The following is a 20,349-nucleotide window of genomic DNA, read 5'->3' as shown; positions in this document are numbered from 1 at the left end:
ATTTAAACCCTTCGTCTTCTCAGTCTCTTCATCTCCTTCTTCCTTGCAAACATAATCTCTAAGCAAACGACCCACCAATTTTCTTTTCTTTGAAAGTTCCTCTGTTTTCTCTTAGTGAATTAAGCATGAGTTAGCCGAATCCCACTCCTGGAGGTTCTAAACCAGTAGCAAATCATTTGTAGGAGAGCATGTGCCAATCTCCATCCTGTAGTGAATCAAGAGGTACTTATTCCTAGCCATGACCATCTTACAGTAGGTCCATGTCACACCCCGCCTAAACTAGGCGTATTATACAAGTATAATACTTGGGATATGGCTAGGACGACGCCTGTCATCCTACTAAATCACCAGGATCTTGATGCAGTGGCTTAAATCACAATCAACTCATATATAATTCACATCACAATATCAAAGTGCAGAAAGAAGAAATATTACATTTCATTAATGTAAATTGAAAGTGCGGAAGCGTTTAATGATAATAGTTACAAGATGTTCATTTGGCTAAGTGGTAAATAGTACTCTATTTTACAACCTTCCCAATGACCATCAAATAACTAAAAAAATATGTATAACAGTAAATCACTCTCTCTCCCAAGCGTGATTTCTTTCATGTGTCACATTGCACCCACTGCCATAACAGAAGCGTTCGTACACATTTCCCCGATCCTTCTCATCAGTTGTAGAGTTTGGTGACCCGAAATTGACTTGCCTTCACCAAAAGGCCTCATCTCGTCAAGCCCGACTCGTGAGGCGTCCCTCCTGCAAACCAGATGTTGTTGTGCCAGAATGATCCTGTCGTGCCGCTATTACCCTCCACAAAGAGAGTAGATGTGAATGAAAATCAAAAGAAAGGCAATGGGATACTCCATCGCTATAGATTATCGACGCCTATTCATGTGTGGTTCTGGCCGGGGACCTCGGTATACTGTACTAATATGTGTAGGTCCCCGTAATTCGAGTGAGATTGTCATGGTGCAAAAGCATATATGGTCCCCTCCCAACGCCATGCTTTAGCGTTCTGCCGCCGCAAATGCTCTCTCTTCGTTCTGAGCTCAAGTGCTAGTAATGGTTTGAGGTCTAGTCCACTGTGCTCGCCGAGCTTATCTCCTTTAGTAATAAGAGTAACAAGCCCAACGATCCATTGTTTCAAGTTCTTCCCCAGAAAGACCGTTGCGCCCCTGTAGTGGATTGTTTGTCGTCTGGACAACAAGCCCAATCCGCATCTGGGTAGGATTCAAGGTCATCTCCAAGCTTCCTCTCTCCCAGCAAGCAAGACGAGATCTAGGTTGGGTTAGGTCTCTCAGTAATGGACTTCCTTGAATTCTTCCTTAGCCTTAGGTGCCCTTTCATAAATTCTCGAACCTTCGATAGAAAGAACCTCCAGGCATGCGTTCTCTCTCCTCCCTTCAGCCACACATCTCTTTCGTTTTCCTACTTTTGGCCGTTTTTGAATAGATTTAAATAGTTTCCAGATAGTTATTTTTTGCATGGATTCTCCTAAATGGATATGAACATGGATCGAATACGAATTTTCGATTATCAGTTGACATCTTTACCATTTTTATGATGAGGGTTAGGGTTGAAACTGGAGAGCTCAACAACAACCTTTTTCTACTCTTCTTAGTCATTGATTCTCTCACATAGATATGTGATTGCATGTATCACATTGCCTATAAAAATATAATATAAACTAATAGAAAATCTAGAAAAAGATTCACATTATCTTAACTTATAAAATTATAAAAATAAGATAACAAAATCTAATAAGACAACTTAAAAGGATAAACAGACACAGAGATATATTTCAAATATTTTATTATCGTTGGATTGCTAAGTGAATCGGATAATAATCGATCGGATAGAGAGATTATCATATTCGTATTCGATTAGTTTCGGACGAATTCGAATTCTCCAAAATGGATATGAACGCGGATTAAATACGAATTTTTGAAAATCCGTTGACATCCTTACGCGCACTGCATGCGACCAGGTAGTGTTTCTTTTCCTAAATAGTAAATAATGTTTGGTGAATATTTTTTTTTTATAAAAAAAATATATATATTAAAAATTAGCTAATCGAAAAATATACAGAGTTTTTAGTCTGAGCATGCCAGCTAGATTAACGGTCACAGCCATACAAAAATTGTCTCCGTGTTTGTTAAAGTTTGGTGAATACTTTTTCAATTCAAAAACGAAAGACCGGTTAAGCCCGATTAGCATCCGATTGGAATCGGAATCGCCTATAAGCGATTCCATCACCGACTGCGATATTTTTTAACCCTGGCTCGCAGTCCTAGCTCCGGCTACCCTTGATATGGGTACCACATTTATTATCTCCTCGACTTCTTCTCTCTCGCTCTCTCCTCTCACCGACGAATTGAGGCACGATCCTTTTGCAGACTGGAGGTGATCTAGGGTTTCTGCGTAGCAGTAGATTCGTCAACTGAGCAAAAGGGTAGGTCTTACCCCCTCCCTCTTCTCTCTCTCTTCAAATTTTCTGCTAAAATTGGAATATTTGTTTCTTTCGTTTCAATCTTTTCCTGTTGCATAAATCATAGTACTTGTGGAATTTGGTGCACTTCGATATCAGTAATTCCTTCTCGTTGCATGATTATCCACACTTTAGTCTCGTTAAATTTGTTGTTGTTCTTATTCCCTGAATTCCAATTCTTTCAGAAAGCTATCATTTCTGATGCCTTGCTCCCATCTTTAATGACGCAAACCTGCTTAATTCTCATTTTTAAATAAATTATCAAATGTAAAGATCAAGTACCAATGTCACAATTACATTACAACCAACAAGTCAGTACCTAGCATTGAAAAACATTAATTAATTTACACAAACAACTGTAATGTTACGATTGGAAGAACTCACCCACATAAACCGGTCTACAAGGGGAGGGAACCCAATATTATATATGCCCACATCCAATCCCTTATGGGACTGATGTGGGATTACTGCACATAACATTACCCCACCCTTTAATGGCGGATGTCCTCGTCGGCCCACTCCGGATCAGGTAGCCCTTTCTAGGCGGCTCCACTCTGCTCCAGGACCCTTTCCCGGCGGCAGGTAGCCCTTTCCTAGCGGCTCGCACTCTAGCACCAGGTCGCCCCTCCTAAGTAGCCAACCGCAAAGGACGGGTCAATGAAAGCACCAATGTTACGATTGGAAGAACTCACCCACATAAACCGGTCTACAAGGGGAGGGAACCCAATATTATATATGCCCACATCCAATCTCTTATGGGACCGATGTGGAACTGTTGCGCATAACATAAGGTGAAGCAGAATAGTCCTGTTGGCTCAGCTGTTAACATTGAAAAGTAAAAAACAAGAAATTATGGTCCGATATGCCCATAAATCAGAATACACAAAACTAGTAGTCTAAGTATGCCAGGAAAATTCATGTGGTACCAATGTAGAAATTTTTACATATACCCACCAATCTCATTTTTCTGTAAGAGGCACTTGCATTTAGTAGCTGCTGCAGTATCAAGCCTGAAGAAGATCCCTCATGCTGTTTTGGTCTACATCATAACTAGACCAACCCGTAGGGCCAAGAACCAGCCCCAATTAAGCTCAGCCGTGGGTTAAGATGGCCAGGGGTAGTCCTTGTGATATTATTGCTGGTGGGGCCCATGAAGTCGACTCCAAAGAGCCACTAGACCTGAGTTTAATTTTCTTAAAATGTCTTTTAATATTCCAATGTGTCTTTTCATTTTCCTAGGCTTAGTTAATGAGTTGATTTGTTTTTTCTAGGTGCTTTAATTAGACTTTTCAGTTTTCAAGTTGGGTCTTCTAAGTTTTCTATGTAGGAGTCCAAAAGTTTGTGTTCAGTACTTAATGTTACTTGGTATTAGTTTCTAGGTAATTTAATGCTTTATTGGAGTTAGTTTCTAGGTGATTAATGTTTGAGTCCAAGAGTCATTTTTATTTTCTTTATATACTCATGTAATCCAACAAATAAAGAAAGATTTGAAGAATGAATTGAATATTGGATTTCATTGGAAATCAGCAGGTGTGTTTCTCTCTTTTCTCTCCCCCTCTCAATCTCATTTCTTCTCCTCTCTCTCACTAGACTCCCTCTCATCCCCCCATCTCTTCTTCTCTCTTCATCAAGATCAGAATCTGATCTTGAAACCTCGTCTTCTCCCTTTATCCTATCCCTAATCTCCCCATAAATTAGATCTGATCTCTATATCACAGATCTGAACCTTCCGCCTGCGTCAAATTGGTATCAAAGACGAAAGTTCCTACACTTGTTGTTAGATCTCAACCTGATAAGGCTGTAACAAATCAGCCTAAACTTGAAGTTCTCCTATGGACGCAGCAAGGCAACATCTATGGGACTCACTACTTCAATACCAAGAGCGTATGAGTGTTCAAATTGAAGAGCTACGTGTTGGTCACGAGGACTTTAGAAGAAGCCTTGAAAAACTCACCGAGAAGGTATTTGAAGTTCTTATGCAAAATGAAGAGGAAGCCCTCTCTCATGAGCCTACAACTGAAGTTGCCCAAGAAGAGCCAGATGATGAAGCTCCGCTGAATGAGATTGAATTTGATAAATTGATTGAAGGTTCAATTGAAGATGTCAAGTCCTCCACTTAGATTCTAATCTAGGAGACGTTGTTTGACGACGATCATCAGAAGATGCTGACAATGGATCTATTCCATGAGTCAATTGACTATTTGCATCCTGATGGTTATTTTGATAAAAAGCTTCGGATCAAGGAATTTTTACAAGTTGGTTATGACTTGATCGTCGATGCAAATCATGTGGTCTTGATCCTCCTCCTTTACAAAACTCGTGGACGAGTTTTTTTCTGACATCGGGGGAATTGATGCAGTATCAAGCCCGAAGAAGATCCCTCATGCTGTTTTGGTCTACACCATAACTAGACCAACCCGCAGGGCCAAGAACCAGCCCCAATTAAGCCCAGCCGTGGGTTAAGCTGGCCAGGGTTTGTTCGTGTGATGTTATTGCTGGTGGGGCCCATGAAGTCGACTCCAAAGAGCCACCAGACCTGAGTTTAATTTTCTTAAAGCGTCTTTTAATATTCCAATGTGTCTTTTCATTTTCCTAGGCTTAGTTAATGAGTTGATTTGTTTTTTCTAGGTGCTTTAATTAGACTTTTCAGTTTTCAAGTTGGGTCTTTTAAGTTTTATATGTAGGAGTCCAAAAGTTTGTGTTAAATAATTAATTTTACTTGGTATTAGTTTCTAGGTAATTTAATGCTTTATTGGAGTTAGTTTCTAGGTAATTAATGTTTGAGTCCAAGAGTCATTTTTATTTACTTTATATACTCATGTAATCCATCAATGAAAGAAAGATTTGGAGAATGAATTGAATATTGAATTTCATTGGAAATCAGCAGGTGTGTTTGATCACCTTCTATCCCTTCCCCTCTCCTCAACATCTTCTCTCTTTTCTCTCCCCCTCTCAATCTCATCTCTTCTCTCTCTCACGAGACTCCCTCTCATCCCCCATCTCTTCTTCTCTCTTCATTAAGATCAGAATCTGATCTTGAAACCTCGTCTTCTCCCTTTATCCTATCCCTAATCTCCCTATAAATTAGATCTGATCTCTCTATCACAGATCTGAACCTTCCACCTGCGCCAATAGCAAGTTAGATCTATTGTTTTTGCGATATACATTGCAGAGTTAGTTCTTATGTCTACATGTATGGGGACATCTGTATAAAAAAAATAGCAATAATTGACTTGATAAGTGTCTCATCAATGTAAACATTATGTTTGGTAGAAGAGATGGCCATTCAATAGGCTATTATTTTGTATAAACAGGTCACGGTCAAATACGAAATTTCATTTCATTAGCGCTCTGGAGGTGCAAGTTAGCGCTGTTTTGCTCTAGAGGTGCAAGTTAGTGGGTTTATTTTTCGCTCGTGGGGTTTAGGTCATGGCAATTCCTCCTTCTCGGGAGGAATGCCCCCCTTGATCCTTGCATAGGTGTTGCTGCTGGTGGGGTCACAACTGCGTCCTTTGCTGCTGTGGTGTCTAGGTCATTAGTCCTGCCATCTGCTAAGGTGGAGTCATGGAGGTCAAAAACCCTACTTCGTTTTTTGGAGAGCCTGCAGTTTTCTTCTCCAGGGAGGAGGTGGAGTTGTCTGAAAGGGCTTTCTCGTCTGCATTGATTGCAAAGTGCAGTTTTGGAAGGCCTTCTCTTTTTCTGATCAAAGGAGTTTCTTCAGAAATCCTTGTTCCTTCAAGGGGATGTTGTTGTATTGGTACTAGATCCGAGACATGTTCTTCTTCGATTTGCTCTTCCGACGGATTTTGTCAAGGTTTGGTTGAAGGAGCAAATTCATGTGCAAGGGTTCCTCTTGCGTTTCATGAAGTGGACTTTAGAGTTCGTCTCGGGTTGGGAATCCCCCTTTGCGCCAGTTTGGATTTCCTTGCCAGGGCTACCTGTAAATTTCTATCAAGGGAATTTTTTGGTGTCTATTGCTGGTATGATTGGTAGGGTTCTTAAGGTGGATGGTGCTACGGCTAATTGCACTCGCACTGTGGCAGCCCGTGTTTGCGTTGAGATTGATTGGAGAGCCTAACTGTTGTCTAAAGTTTGGATTGGTTGTGGTGCAGAGGGTTTTACCAGAAGGTTGTCTATGAGCGACTGTCGTCGTATTGTACTCTCTGCTCGAAGATTGGGCACCTGAAAGAAGCTTGTAGAAAAATTTTGAAGAGAAAAGAGGTCGCTGGTGGTGGCGATTTGAATAGAGATGGCACTGTGGCAGCAGGCGCAGGTGGTGGTGCTGTGGCGGTAGGTAACAACTCTTTAGGCGTTGTGGCAACAGGCGCAGGTGGTGGCAATAGGACCAAAGATGGCGTGTTCATTCCTAGGGGAGAGGGATCTTCGCGTGGTGGCACTGTGGTTCATGGAGGTGTACCTGGTCAGGGTTCTTTGGCTGTTGGGCTGGTTTTGTTGAGGTGGTTGCTGGAGGCTTGTTGCGTTGCAGGGTGCTGGTCCGCGAGCCTCTCTGGTGGTTGGTGAAGGCCCAAGTGATGGTTCTGCTATGTGAGCCTCTACTGCTGGTGGCCGGGGGAAGGATGTGGTGGAGGGAGGTCATGGCCCGTTGCAGAAGGCTAGTGCGGATTTCGCCTCTCTTCCCTTGGAAGAGGGGGAGCTCCCTAGTGTGACGCATGATGGCTTTGATGCTGGAAAAGATGAGGAAGTTGGGGGGGAGGTCTATAGCGCTGGTCGTGCCTGAGATCTTGAGGCTGGAAACAATTGGTGAGGAAGATAATGGAGTTGACTTGGTTGAAGCATGCTCGCAGTCTGTTGAAGGGTCCTCCTTACTGTTTTTTGAAGATAAGGCTAGGCCTCTAGGGGCAAGGGATGATTGGCATGTGTCAAGTATAGCTGTTTTGCAGTTGGACCATAAGGCTCTGCTGGAAAGCTTTAAGGTGTTTAACGCTTCAATTGAGGGACGGATTCGCAAGACTTTTGAAAGGCCGAGGGAGGACAATTGTAATGTTGAGCCAGCTGGCTAGCGTGTGGCCAAGAAGCTGTCCTCTTGGTCAGCAGTTCTCAATGCTGCCCAAGTGTATAAGAGAGAAAATTAAGAAGGTTAAGCAGGTGCGTTCTTCTAGGGAGGGTTCTCTGCGGTGTGTTACGAGATCTATGGGATCGGTGGACCCTACTCCTTCTGGTGACAAATGAGCTGTTTATTTTGGAATGCTCAGGGGGGTTGGGAATAAGCCTACTTCTGGGAGTTTGAAAACCTTAGTAAGCTTACATAAAATTGATTTGGTTGCTATCGCTGAACCAAAAGCGCAAGTCTCAAAGGCGCGCATGGTAATGAGATGGATTGGCATGGATTCGGTTTTCTCTTTGGAGAGAATTTGGATTTTTTGGAGGGCTTCGTGGCAGGTTAAAGTGGTAGAGGAGCACCGTCAGTTTTTTACGTTGGAATGTTTGGATGCCAGTGCGGTTTCTTTTTATATCACCTTTGTTCATGGGTTTTGCTCGGTGATGGAGAGGAGGGAGTTGTGGGAGAGATTAGAGCACTTCTCCAGGTCCATCTCACTTCCTTGGTCTGGGGGGAGGGGGAGACTTTAATGCTGTGGTGTCACCCTTGGAAAAAGTTGGTGGCAGGCCTGCTTATTCGGTGTCCTTGGATGAGTTTGGGAGCTTTGTGAGCAGTGTAGGGCTCATTGATGCTGGTTATGCTGGGAACATGTTTACTTGGTTGAGTAATCAGTCGGGTGCAAGAAAGGTTTTGGCCAGGTTGGATAGGTTTCTGTTGAATGCTGCCTGGGTAGCTTCCTTTCCCAGGTGTGAGGTAACTCACTTTAATAGAACTTGCTCTGATCATGCTCCTATTTGGCTCTCTTTTTCTGTTGCTTGTAACCACTCCTTTTCAGCCTTTAAGTTCCAGCAAATGTGGTTGCTGCACCCGGCCTTTCTCGACTTTGTTAAGAGCCAATGGGAGAAGCCTGTGTTTGGTTCGCCTCTCTTTGTGTTATTCATGAAGCTTAAATGGCTCCGTAGTGCTCTTAGAAAGTGGAATAAGGAGGTTTTTGGCAATAGTCACCAGAAGGTTAGGGATGCTAAGGATTCGGTTAGCAGGGCGGAGGCGGCAGTTGACCAGTATGCCAATGTTGGGTTCGTGAATACCCTTGAAGAGGCCAGGAAAACTCTTGGGGAGGTGTTGCTGGAGGAGGAGATTTTCTGGAGGCAAAAATCCAGAGTCACTTGGCTAAAGGAGGGGGATCGGAATACGGAGTTTTTTCACTCCATGGTTAATGTCAGAAGAAGACAAGGCAGTGTTCATTAAACTAAAAGAGGGGATGGTTCGTGGATTTCTGACCATGAGGGGGTGCAGGCTGAGGTGGTGCGTCACTTCTCGGAAATTTTTGCCTCCCAGGGGTGTGTGATAGATGAAGAGCTGTTGCCTTTGATTCCCAAGGTGGCGAATGAAGCGGATAATTCTTCTCTCATGTTGCTCCCCACTTTGGAGGAGGTTTCGATCGACAGTGCTCCGGACCCAGATGGTTTTTCTGTGCATTTTTTCACGGCTTGCTGGGAGATTGTTTGCGATGATGCTTGGGCTGCTATCAAGGATTTCTTTGAGGGTGGTGTCCTTCCTAGAAGCTTTACTTCTGGCAATGTGGTGCTTATCTCTAAAAAGGACAACCCTGAGGTAATGACTGATTTTCGGCCTATAAGCCTTTGCAATTTTTCCTATAAAATTATTGCCAAAATCATTGTCTCTAAGTTGGCAGGGCTGCTCCCTTGCTTTGTAGCGGAAGAGCAAGGTGCTTTTGTGCAAGGCAGGTGTATACATGATAATATTTCCATTGTCCAAGAGGTTGCTCAAGACTTAAATAGGAAGGCTAGGGGGTAATGTGATTCTCAAGCTGGATATGGCAAAGGCTTATGACCGTCTTGAGTGGGAGTTTCTTTGGTTGGTTCTCTCTAAATTTGGTTTTGCCGATGCCTGGATCAATTTAATCAGGAAGACTGTGGAGAATTGTTGGTTTCCTATTGTTTTTAGGGGCAGCCAGGCGGGTTTCTTCAAGTCTACTAGGGGTGTGAGGCAGGGGGATCCTTTATCTCCTGCCCTTGTATTGGCGGAGGAGGTTCTCAACAGAGGCATAAAAACTTGTTTGTAGAGGGGCATGCAGACTTTTTTAGACTCCCGAGAGGATGCCCTGGGATCTCTCATTGTTTATTTACAGATGACACCATTATCTTCACCAGGGGTGTAAAGAGCTCTCTAAAGCAGATAATGGGTTTTATTAGCAGATATGAAAGTTTTTCGAGACAACTGGTCAATAGGCAAAAAAGTTGTTTTGTGTTGGGAGATAAGGCCTCGAGGGCTAGAGCTCGCATGGTAGAGTCGGTTACTGGGTTTACTTGGAAGTCTCTCCCGATAATTTATTTGGGAGCCCCACTCTATTCTGGAAGACTCAAAATCTATTTCTTTGATGGTCTTGTTTAAAAAATAAGAAACAAGGTGGCAGGTTGGAAGGGGAAGCTCTTGTTTTCCGGGGGGCGTCTAACGCTCTTAAAACATGTTCTCTCTTTTGTTACCATACATGTCATCGCTACTCTGGATCCACCTATGGAGGTCATTCGTAGGCTTTATGGTATTTTTGCTGATTTTTTGTGGGGTAATTCGTACTGGGGCAAACTCATGCACTGGGTGAATTGGCGGAAGGTCTGTAGGCCTCTTGAAGAAGGTGGTTTGGGGGGTAGGCTCCTAGAGGATGTAGGTCTCTCTCTTAGGCTTAAAGGCCTTTGGAGGGTTCTTTCTGACCATTCGCTGTGGAGTGATTTCTTCAGAGCTAAGTTCTTTAAAAATTTTCATGTTGCCTTGGCTGGTTCGCATGGAGTTGGTTCGAAGTCTTGGAGAAATGCCCTGGAGTATAAGGAGTTCCTGCTGGATAGATCAAGATGCTTGATTAGCTTTGGCAATATCTCTTTTTGGTTTGATAGTTGGTTTGGGGCTGGCCCTCTGATTGACCATGTTGATAATGGGCTTCAGGTTGATATGGAAATGTGTGTCAAGGATGCACTGGAGGAAGGTGGCACTTGGAGACAGGGCATCTTAAGTCTCATTGATTCAGCTGAGAGAAGAAATTGCATATCTCTTGGTCATTTTTCTCTTGCAGATAGAGATGATGTTTTGGTTGGACCCCGTCTAGTGATGGTTGTTTCACAACTAAATCGGCTTGGAATGAGGTGCGGTGTATGTCGCCTAAGGTTTCCTATGCAAAATGGATCTGGAATCAATCCTTAGCCTTGAAGGTAGCCTTCTTTACTTGGCAGCTCTTTAATGGAAGGATCCCCATAGATGAGTCGTTGATGTCGGTTGGTATCCCCTGGCCTCCAAATGTAGCTGATGCAGGAATCCAAGAAGGGAGACAATAGATCACTGCCTGGTTTCTGGTGGTAGAGTTTCCAAGGTTTGGGGTTATTTTTCACATCTCTTTGACATTGCTGTTCTTCCCACATAGGATACCAGAAGTCGTGTTGCTCTTTGGCAGGATTCGGTAAGTTGCAAAAGTCTAAGTGCCTATGTTACTGGGATCTTGCCTTCTTTGATCGTTTGGGAACTTTGGAAGGAAAGAAACAACAGAAGACACGAGGAGAGCATGCGCATTGCTAGCTCAATAGTTGAATGCGTTAAAGCTTGGGTGAAAGAACTTCTGCTTCCTCCAAAGGTTGAGTGCTTGGGGTCCTCTAGAGATGGGTTAATTCTGCAGTTTTTTGATCTTTCGGCGCCCTCTCCCAGTCTATTGGTGTCCACCTTTCACTTCGGTGAAGCTTAATGTGGATGGTGCTTGTAAGGGTAATCCTGGCAGTGGTGGGGGTGGAGGGGTTGTTAAGGACTCGAATGGTGTTGTCTTGGCAGCTTTTTCTAACTTCTATGGTGCTTGCACTAACTCGATTGCCGAATTAAGAGCTTTAAAAGATGGATTGTTTCTGTGCAAGGAGTTAGGGTTTTTTGATTTGGTGGTAAACTCGGATTCCACTTCCACTGTTAGAATGATTAACCTTAGGAGATGCAACTTGTGGAAGGGTTGGTACTGGTTTCAAGAGATCTTAGCTTTGGTTTCTGAAACCCGGTCTAATGTGGCCTTTGCTTATAGAGAAAGTAACAGGGCGGCTTATTGGTTGGCTAACCTTGCTTGTGATACAGGATCCTCTATTACTTTCCACCAGGGTAATCTACCACCTGGAGTTTTACAGGTTATTCTTAGGGAGGACAAGATTGGGCTGCCTGTTCTTAGAAAGTAGTGCTTGTTTTCTTCTTGGCTGTATGGGGCTGGGAAGGTATGTGGTTGAGTGTTTTTTTTTTTTTTTGAGAGCTTGTTCAGCTTCTTGGGTCGGGGGTAAGGTGGAATGTCCCCTTTGTATTCTTTTACCATTTTGGTTTATTAATAAAATCTTAGGGGCTGGCCTGGGTCCTAGGTAATATTTGGGAAAAAAAATGTAAACATTATGTTTTAAAGAACTTTATGTGTGGCTAATTGATGCAGGAGCGCTACCATGGGTTGGCTTGAACCCAGTTGAGAACCCAAATCAAGAGCCGGGTCCAATTGGTTTTCGGTTTCAGTAGGTTTGATTTGATTTAGGAATTTGAACTATTTTATAATTTCTTTGTTGGTGGAGTTGTAGAGTTAGAGTTTGTTTCTAGCATTGGGTCCTAGTTAGAGTCGTTAATAGCTGATTTAGATTTCCTTCCTTTTTAAGTCTGAGTCTAATCAATGAGGCTTTGTTTAAGTTTTTTATAAATAGCCTTGTACTCCAATACGGAGGATAGTTGATAATGGAATAAGATTTGAGATGTATGGTTGTAGCCTTTAGGTTACGTATGTGATTCCCTATCTCCCCCCCCTCTTCCTTCTTTTTGCGATCTCCCTCTCTCTCACCTCTTCTTCTTCCTTCTCCCCTTTCCAGAGAGACCCTTTCTTTCCTTCATTCTTCTTCTTCTCTTACTTTCAGTTATTCCTTTCCTTTCTATTTAGTTCCTCAGAAATTACTTCTGTGTTCTAAGTTCTGGCAGTAAATCTGAGTTGAGTTTCATGCGGTAGAACTTCTCACACACCCATCCAGTTGTTCTGAAACTTTGGGCAGGAGTTCCTCTTTCGTAAGCGATAAATTCAAGGTTATGTTCCTACTTCCTAGAAACCAGTTGTTGGAATGTATGGGTATTCTGGACTTTTTACCTTTTAATCTTATGTACAGCCATCACGGCTATATTAGGGACAATTCTGTCCATGTAATTTTGACTTATTATTATAAATACAAAGCTTGGGGTCTGTCTAAGATCATTCAAGCATTATTTCCCAAATCAGTTTTGTTAACATGGCATCAGAGCCAAAACTCTCTGATCTAGGTTTTCAAAACCCACCACCATCCCATCGTTTTTTCTTCCCCCTCTCCTTCTCTCAATTTTTTTTTCTCCTCTTTCTCTTTGGTTCTCATCCCTCTCCAAGGGTAGCACTAATGAGGTGATCATATGATCTAGTTGTTAGAATTGTTAGAATATCTTGTATAGGGGTAGTTCCGTCACTGTCTAGTTATAAGACATGACTAAGTTGTATTTTTACTGTATTGTCTTATTTCTCCTTACCTCCCTAGGGAGGCTTGTGTAATTTGGAAGACTTAATGAATGAAGCTAATATGTGTGTTGAGAATCACTCTCAACACACAATCGATTCTCCCATTCTCTTCTCTTCTTCTTCTCTCTTCTCTCCTTCTTCTTCTTCTTGCTGTAAATTTCTTCTCTTACCAGATTCGATCTACCTTTGAGTTTCAACTCTAGTTGCTGCCCTCCTCCGTACCTCTTTTCCTTTTTTCCATGTCCTAAATCCTGCTTGATAGCTGCTAGACCTAACTCTGCGGTATTGGAGTTTTCCAGAATTTTTGAAGATCAGGCCCCTACCACTGTTGAAGGCTGATTTTCCATTGTTGGAGCTTCATCTGCAACCTTGACCAGCATCTATCCAGCCTCTACCAGTTATTTGAAGACCCCTACTCCCAATCGATCTCCTTCTTCAGGGTTTTCCAAAACCCTGACATCTATCGATTTTTTGGGTTTAGGGCTGCTTGTTGCTGCTATATTTTTTGGAGGAGTTTCTACCACCAAGGGAATCATCTACAAGTTCCTGGCCAACATATATCCAGCTCTCCTGTAGGTTTTTTTTGGATCCAATCCCCAACATCGATCTCAACTTTCAGGGTTTTTTTCAAAACCCTGACAACATCGATATTTGGGATAGGGTTCTCCATTGCTGCTGATTTTTTTGACGGTGTTTTCCCCATCCAAGAGGATCACTCGACCTTGCTTCAGCCCTTATCCTGCAGTATTTGTTGGATTTCTCTTCACAGCAGCCCCTCTCTACGATTTAGGTTTCTCTGCTGCAACTATGGGTGACTTGCTACTTCCACTGCCACTTTTGATCATGATGGCCATGGCAAATCAGAATACCACAATTTTCCTCCTAATCGCATCAAACTGGATGGCTCAAACTACCTGTTATGGTCTCGGTCTGCCTCTTTTGCCATTGCTAGCCGTGGCCTTACTGGCCATATTGATGGCACCATTGTTATGCCGCCAGCACCTGGTCCTCTTCAAACTAGATGGCTTGCTAACAATGGGGTTCTCATGTCCTATCTGATTGGTTCTATGACTTCAAACCTTGCACATGGGTTTCTTCTCCTTGATACAGCTTCTCAGATTTGGTCAGCTTGCAAGGAAACATATGGGCAGCTTGGCAATGATGCCCAAGTTTATGAACTTAGAAAGAAGGTCCTTCATACTACTCAGGGAGATTTATCGGTCTCTAAATACTATACTATTCTGTGCAGCCTCTGGCAACAATTGGACCACTTTTTTGATTTCCACCCTACCACAGCTGCTGATATTGTTGCCTATAAGAAACATGTGGACAAGATCAGGGTCTATGACTTCTTGGCAGGGTTGAATGTTGAGTATGACCAGATTCGTGTTCAAGTGTTGGGCCATTCTCCTTTTCCCATACTTGAGCAGTCCTATGCCTTGGTCTCCTCTGAAGAAAACCGTCGGGCTGCTTTGTTACACCCTCCTATTACTGAGAGATCAGCCCTACAGACTGCTGCCCCGGCTCCTACTTCCCTTGTTGGAAATCTATCTCTTGGTAATTCTCCTACAGGAACTGTTACTTGTGAGCATTGTCACAAACCTTACCACACCAAGGAAAAATGTTGGAAACTTCATGGGAAACCAGTTGACTTTGAAGCTAAACGGGCTGCCAAGAAGAAGACAAAAAACAAAGCCAATCACTCTTAATCTGTTACAACCCCGGCTACTGACATTGGTCTATCCCAGGACGATCTGCAAGCATTCCTACGTGTGCTAAGGTCTTCCGCGGCTGTTGCCTCTACTGCATCCACTACTGCCAATTCTTCTGCTCCTTCAGGTTCAAACTTTGCCCAGTTAGGTATTTCATTTGGTGGTCATCGTGCTTCCGTAGCTTCCAATCCTTGGATCATAGATTCTAGAGCTATGGATCACATGACTGTTCCTCTAGCCTTTTCCATCGCTATTCTCCCACTTCTGGGAAAGACAAGGTCAAGGTAGCTGATGGTTCCCTTTGCTCCATCTCTGGCCAGGGAATCATCAACTGTACATCCTCTCTTACTTTGTCTTCTATTTTGCACATTCCTAATTTTGCTACTAACCTCCTTTCTATTAGTAATTTTACTCGTGATCTTAATTGTAAAGTAACCTTTTCCCTTCCCACTGTGTTTTTCAGGATCTGGTGACAAGGAAGACGATTAGATGTGGTAAATTGCAAGGTGGATTGTACCTGCTTGATGATGGTCGTCTTTCTCCACCAATGACACCTCCACCACTCCACCAGAACTCCTTCGTCTCTTCAGAACTTTACCAATGACACTCTAGATTAGGTCTCCCCCCATTAGGAACATTATCTTATTTATTTCTTGCTTTAGTCAAAGGTTGTGATAAATCTGATTTCTTCTGTGAGGCTTGTGTTCTGGCCAAATAGACACGTTCAAATTATTCTATTTCAAATAAAAGGGGTTCTTCTTATTTTCATTTGGTGCATTTTGATGTTTGGGGCCCTAGTCGTAAGACTTCTCTTTTTGGTCATCGTTGGTTTGTGTCTTTTATTGACTGTCACTCTAGGAATACTTGAGTATATCTTATGCACACAAAAAATCAGGTTTTTTCATGTTTTCAGCAAATTCAATTCCAAACTACTCTCAAAATTTTGAGAAGTGATAATGGAACCGAGTATAAAGAATCTCAATTTCAAAAATACTTGGCTGATCATTGCATTATTCACTAGACTAGTTGTGTCGATACCCCAGCCTAGAATGGTGTGGCTAAAAGGAAGAACCGCCACTTATTAGAAGTTGCCCGGGCCTTGATGTTTACTCGTCATGTTCCCTCCCAGTATCGGGGAGATGCTATTCTTACTGCTGCCTATCTCATTAATAGGTTACCTTCTCGAGTTCTTTACTCTCGTACTCTGGCCGAAATTTTACTTAGGAATTCCTCCTTTGTGGTTTCTCCCAAAGTGTTTGGCTGTGTGTGTTATGCTAGAGATACAAAATCTCCAAGCAAACTTGAACCTCATGGGTTACGGTGTATTTTTTTGGGTTATTTTCCTACTCGGAAAGGTTATAAGTGTTACCATCCCCCTTCCCGTTGTACTCTAGTCAGTATGGATGTTGTTTTTCATGAAAGTCTTCCATATTATTCTTTACCACCTCTTCAGGAGGAGAGTTCTAGTAAAGATGTGGTGTCCTTTAAGGTTCGTCCTCTTGAGGTTCCCCCTCTTTTAACTGCTGTCTAGTCTACTTTGGCTGCTGCCCAGCCTCCTGTGACTTCTGTTCAGCCTACTTTGGCTGCTGCCTAGCCTCCTTTGACTGCTGCCCCTTCATCCGAGGGGAATCCTTTACAGGGGAACATGGAAAATAGTAATGGTGATGTTCCTATTCAGGGAGAGCTGACTCCAGTCCAGAGAACTATTGGTGAATTTCAGAAGAGAATAGACAACTCCAATATGATCACCTATACTAGATGTTCCAAAAAAGGGCAGCTCCAATCCACTGTAGCACCGATACCCATCCAATTGCCGACTCAAGATCCAGATCCTTCTTCTCCTGGCAAGACCTCTTCTTTCGACCTACCTGTTGCTCATCGAAAAGGTATTCGGACTTGTACTCAACATCTCATATTTCGTTTTGTTTCTTATAGTTCTCTTTCTCCTTCTTTTTGTGCATTTGTATCTTCTCTTTCTTCTGTTTCTATTCCTAAAATTTGGTAGGAAGCATCTACAGATGGAAAGTGGAAGGCAGCAATGTTGGAAGAAATGAGAGCATTGAAAAAAAATAATACGTGGGATCTTATGGCTCTTCCTCCAGGGAAAAAACTAGTGGGATGTAAATGGGTGTTTGTGGTCAAACAGAAGGCAGATGGAACAGTGGATTGATACAAGGCACGTTTGGTTGCAAAGGGCTTTACTCAGACATATGGAATTGACTACCAGGAGACCTTCACACCAGTAACAAAACACAATACTGGAAGAGTATTGTTATCTTGTGCTGTGAATCTTGGATGGGATCTTCAATAGTTGGATGTGAAGAATGCCTTCCTCCATGGAGAATTAGAGGAAGAGGTATATATGGACATTCCACCAGCTTCTCTAATGGTACTACCAAGGGCAAGGTTTGTAAATTGAAGAGGGCTCTCTATGGGTTGAAGCAGTCACCTAGAGCTTGGTTCGGTAGATTTCACAAGGCTATGGTTTCTATGGGATACAAGCAAAGCAATGCTGATCATACCTTGTTCATCAAACGAGTTGGTGATAAGGTAACTATCCTCATAGTCTATGTTGATGATATTGTAATGATCGGAAATGATGGTGATGAGATCAACAAATTGAAGCTCTTCCTTGGCCGTGAATTTGAAATAAAGGATCTGGGAACCTTAAAATATTTTCTAGGGATAGAGGTTGCTCGATCTTCAAATGGCATCTTTCTTTATCAAAGAAAATAGTTCTTAGTTCTATTGTCTAAGACTGGACTGTTAGGGTGTCATCCTTCAGATACTCCCATGGAAGCTACTACAAGACTTAGGGAGAAAGAAGGTGAACCTGTTGACAAAAGTCGTTATCAGCGATTAGTGGGCCAACTGATCTATCTCTCTCATACACGACCAGACATAACCATTGTCGTAAGTTTGGTATGCCAGTTTATGCATAGTCCTTATGCCTCTCATATGGAGGCAGTTCTTCGCATCTTGCGATATTTGAAATCTGCTATAGGAAAAGGGATACTTTTATCTCCCAGTGGTCATCTAAAAGTTGAAGCTTATATTGATGCCGATTGGGCTTGCTCTACTTATAGAAAATCCATTTCTGGATATTGTTCTTTTGTGGGTGGAAACCTTGTCACATGGCGAAGCAAGAAGTAGAATGTTGTGGCAAGATCTAGTGCTGAAGCAAAGTTCCGTGCCATGGCACAAGGAATCTTTGAACTTTTGTGGCTTAGAGGATTGTTGTAGGATATTGGTGTTGCTGTCCATCTTCCAATGATGCTATATTGTGATAATAAAGCAGCCATTTAGCATTGCTCATAACCCTGTCCAGTATGATCGTACTAAGCATGTAGAGGTTGATCGACATTTCATCAGGGAGAAGCTCGAAGCCGGACTCATTTGTGTTCCCTTTGTGAAGTCTGTTGATCAGTTAGCTAATGTGTTCACTAAGGGGCTAAGTGGCAAAGTGTTTCATCCTATTTTAGTCAAGTTGGGCATGCATGACATATATGCCTCAACTTGAGGGGGAGTGTTGGAATGTATGGGCCAGAATACCGTGGGGGGTATTCTGGACTTTTTACCTTTTAATCTTATGTACAGCCATCATGGTTATATTAGGGACAATTCTGTCCTTGTAATTTTAACTTATTATTACAAATACAAAGCTTGGGGTCTGTCTAAGATCATTCTAGCATTATTTCCCAAATCAGTTTTGTTAACAACAGTCTACCATGAGGTTGGAATCAGAAAATCAAATCTGGTTCTCAGATTTCCGCCCAACTTGTTTCAGCCAAACTTTATCGGCATATTGCCTGAAATCTGGGGCTGTGCTTGGATGATCTTGAAAGGTCGGAGTGTATAAAGTCTTGCCTTAAATTTCAGATTGATTGAGCTTCCAACGCAGGAGTTCTATCCTTGGAAGGCCTGCTGATTTTCCGTCTTGGTTCAGAGTCGGGAGATAGGAGACGACCTCTTCAACTACCCTTCTTTAGCCTGGTGAGATATATTAGAAATGGATCTACTGATCTTAGACTGGTAGCTTTCTCATTCTTTGGGATGGAAAGTGCTGATATGCGCTCTATAGAACTCAAAGTTTCTTGTGCAGGCTGGGGCAACGGCTCCATCAAGCAGTCACCACAGGCCAGTTTGTTTGGCATAACCAACCAAACCACTAACCCTCAAGCACGACTTGCCTAATGTTGACGCTAACTGTTTCGACCCCGGATATATTTTAGGTTAATTCATCTTGTACCCATATTTTACCTTTGATTCCAAGATTACCCTTCTAATTACAAATCCACTCGCCCACGTTTGGTTCCTTTTCTATTGTTAGTCGAGTTTCATTAAATTACAAAACTGCCACTAGTTGCGGGCTTAATTGAGTTCTATTGTTTGGTGGGCCCACAAGCGACCCATTAAGGGTTATTCCAACCCGGGTCCGCATCACTAAGGTACTGTTTGATAACCTTACGCGTTGCTTCTATTCCATTTTTCACCAAAAATGCTTTTTGGTGTTTTTGGTTGCAGAAACATATTTCTGGGTTGCCAAATGGTGTTTGATAAATCTGTTCCAGGAACGTATCTAGAATTCTTTTAGTATTGTAAAGGTGTTTGATAAAACCTTTTTCTGCAACAGTTTTGTAATGGTTACTATAAATTACAGAAATGCCATTAATACTATAATCCATATGAAGTCAATGATGTTAGGACATTAAAAATGATTAAAAATCCATATAAAGTGTTTATTAAAAACAAGAGACAGAGATGCACTAATAGGTTACTATAAATTACAGAAATGTCATTAACACTATAATCCATATAAAGTCAACGATGTTAGGACATTAAAAGTTATTATAAATCCATATAAAGTGTATATTAAAAAAAAAGAGACAGAGATGCACAAAAAGTTTCTAATTTCATCTTTTGTTTATGTCCATCTTCTTTAAGGCCTTAGCATGGATCAAGGTGGAGATTACCACCAAGTTAAGTTTCTTGCTATGAGAGATAATTTTTTGTTTCATGATATACAATTTTCATTTCCCCCTCTACTTCTAGCTTTCCCTCTTTCTTCTTCTTTGCTTTTTGGAAGTCCATAGCCTACAGTAGTCTCAAAGTAGCTAGATTATGTCCCATATTGATCTTTCAGGTGGAGACTTTTAAGAGTGAGCATGGTTTAATTGTCATAGGATTTGTCATACTGGTTTGGAGTTCTCTGGTTAATCATCATAATCTTGTTAGTCTTGCCACACAAAGTGGAATTATTGTGTATAATGATATAGTCTTGTTAACATCTGTAATATTGCTCTCCATCATAATCATCCTTTAAAAATATTGTTAACAGAAATAAGATTTAAAAAGGAATATTCAAATGAATATGGAATTCAATCTACCATGAATCCTCAAAATTTACAATTTCTTTACTGAGTCCTATATTGGTGGCTTTTCCAATGCCAATGCCCAATGCCCTCCCCCTCCCCCTCCTCTCGAAAAATCCACACTGGATTGTGATGGATCATGAAATTTGATATGTCATTCATATGCCTGG

At 42.1% G+C, this 20,349-nt stretch overlaps 1 protein-coding gene across 6 annotated transcripts in view; it reads left to right on the top strand.

Moving 5' to 3' along the window:
* The first annotated feature begins 2,283 nt into the window (after positions 1–2,283).
* Positions 2,284–20,349, top strand: part of LOC122657030 (protein XAP5 CIRCADIAN TIMEKEEPER-like) — a 46,907-nt gene continuing 28,841 nt past the window's right edge. For 4 of the 6 annotated variants that reach the window (XM_043851774.1, XM_043851772.1, XM_043851769.1 and 1 more), the window contains exon 1: positions 2,335–2,454. The gene's annotated coding sequence lies outside the window, so the exon portion shown is untranslated. The other 2 variants (XM_043851776.1, XM_043851770.1) reach the window with 1 other exon arrangement.

The sequence above is a fragment of the Telopea speciosissima genome, chromosome 3 (genome assembly GCF_018873765.1).
Source record: "Telopea speciosissima isolate NSW1024214 ecotype Mountain lineage chromosome 3, Tspe_v1, whole genome shotgun sequence".
Lineage (NCBI taxonomy): Eukaryota > Viridiplantae > Streptophyta > Magnoliopsida > Proteales > Proteaceae > Telopea > Telopea speciosissima.
This window is presented reverse-complemented; position numbering and strand designations above follow the sequence as displayed.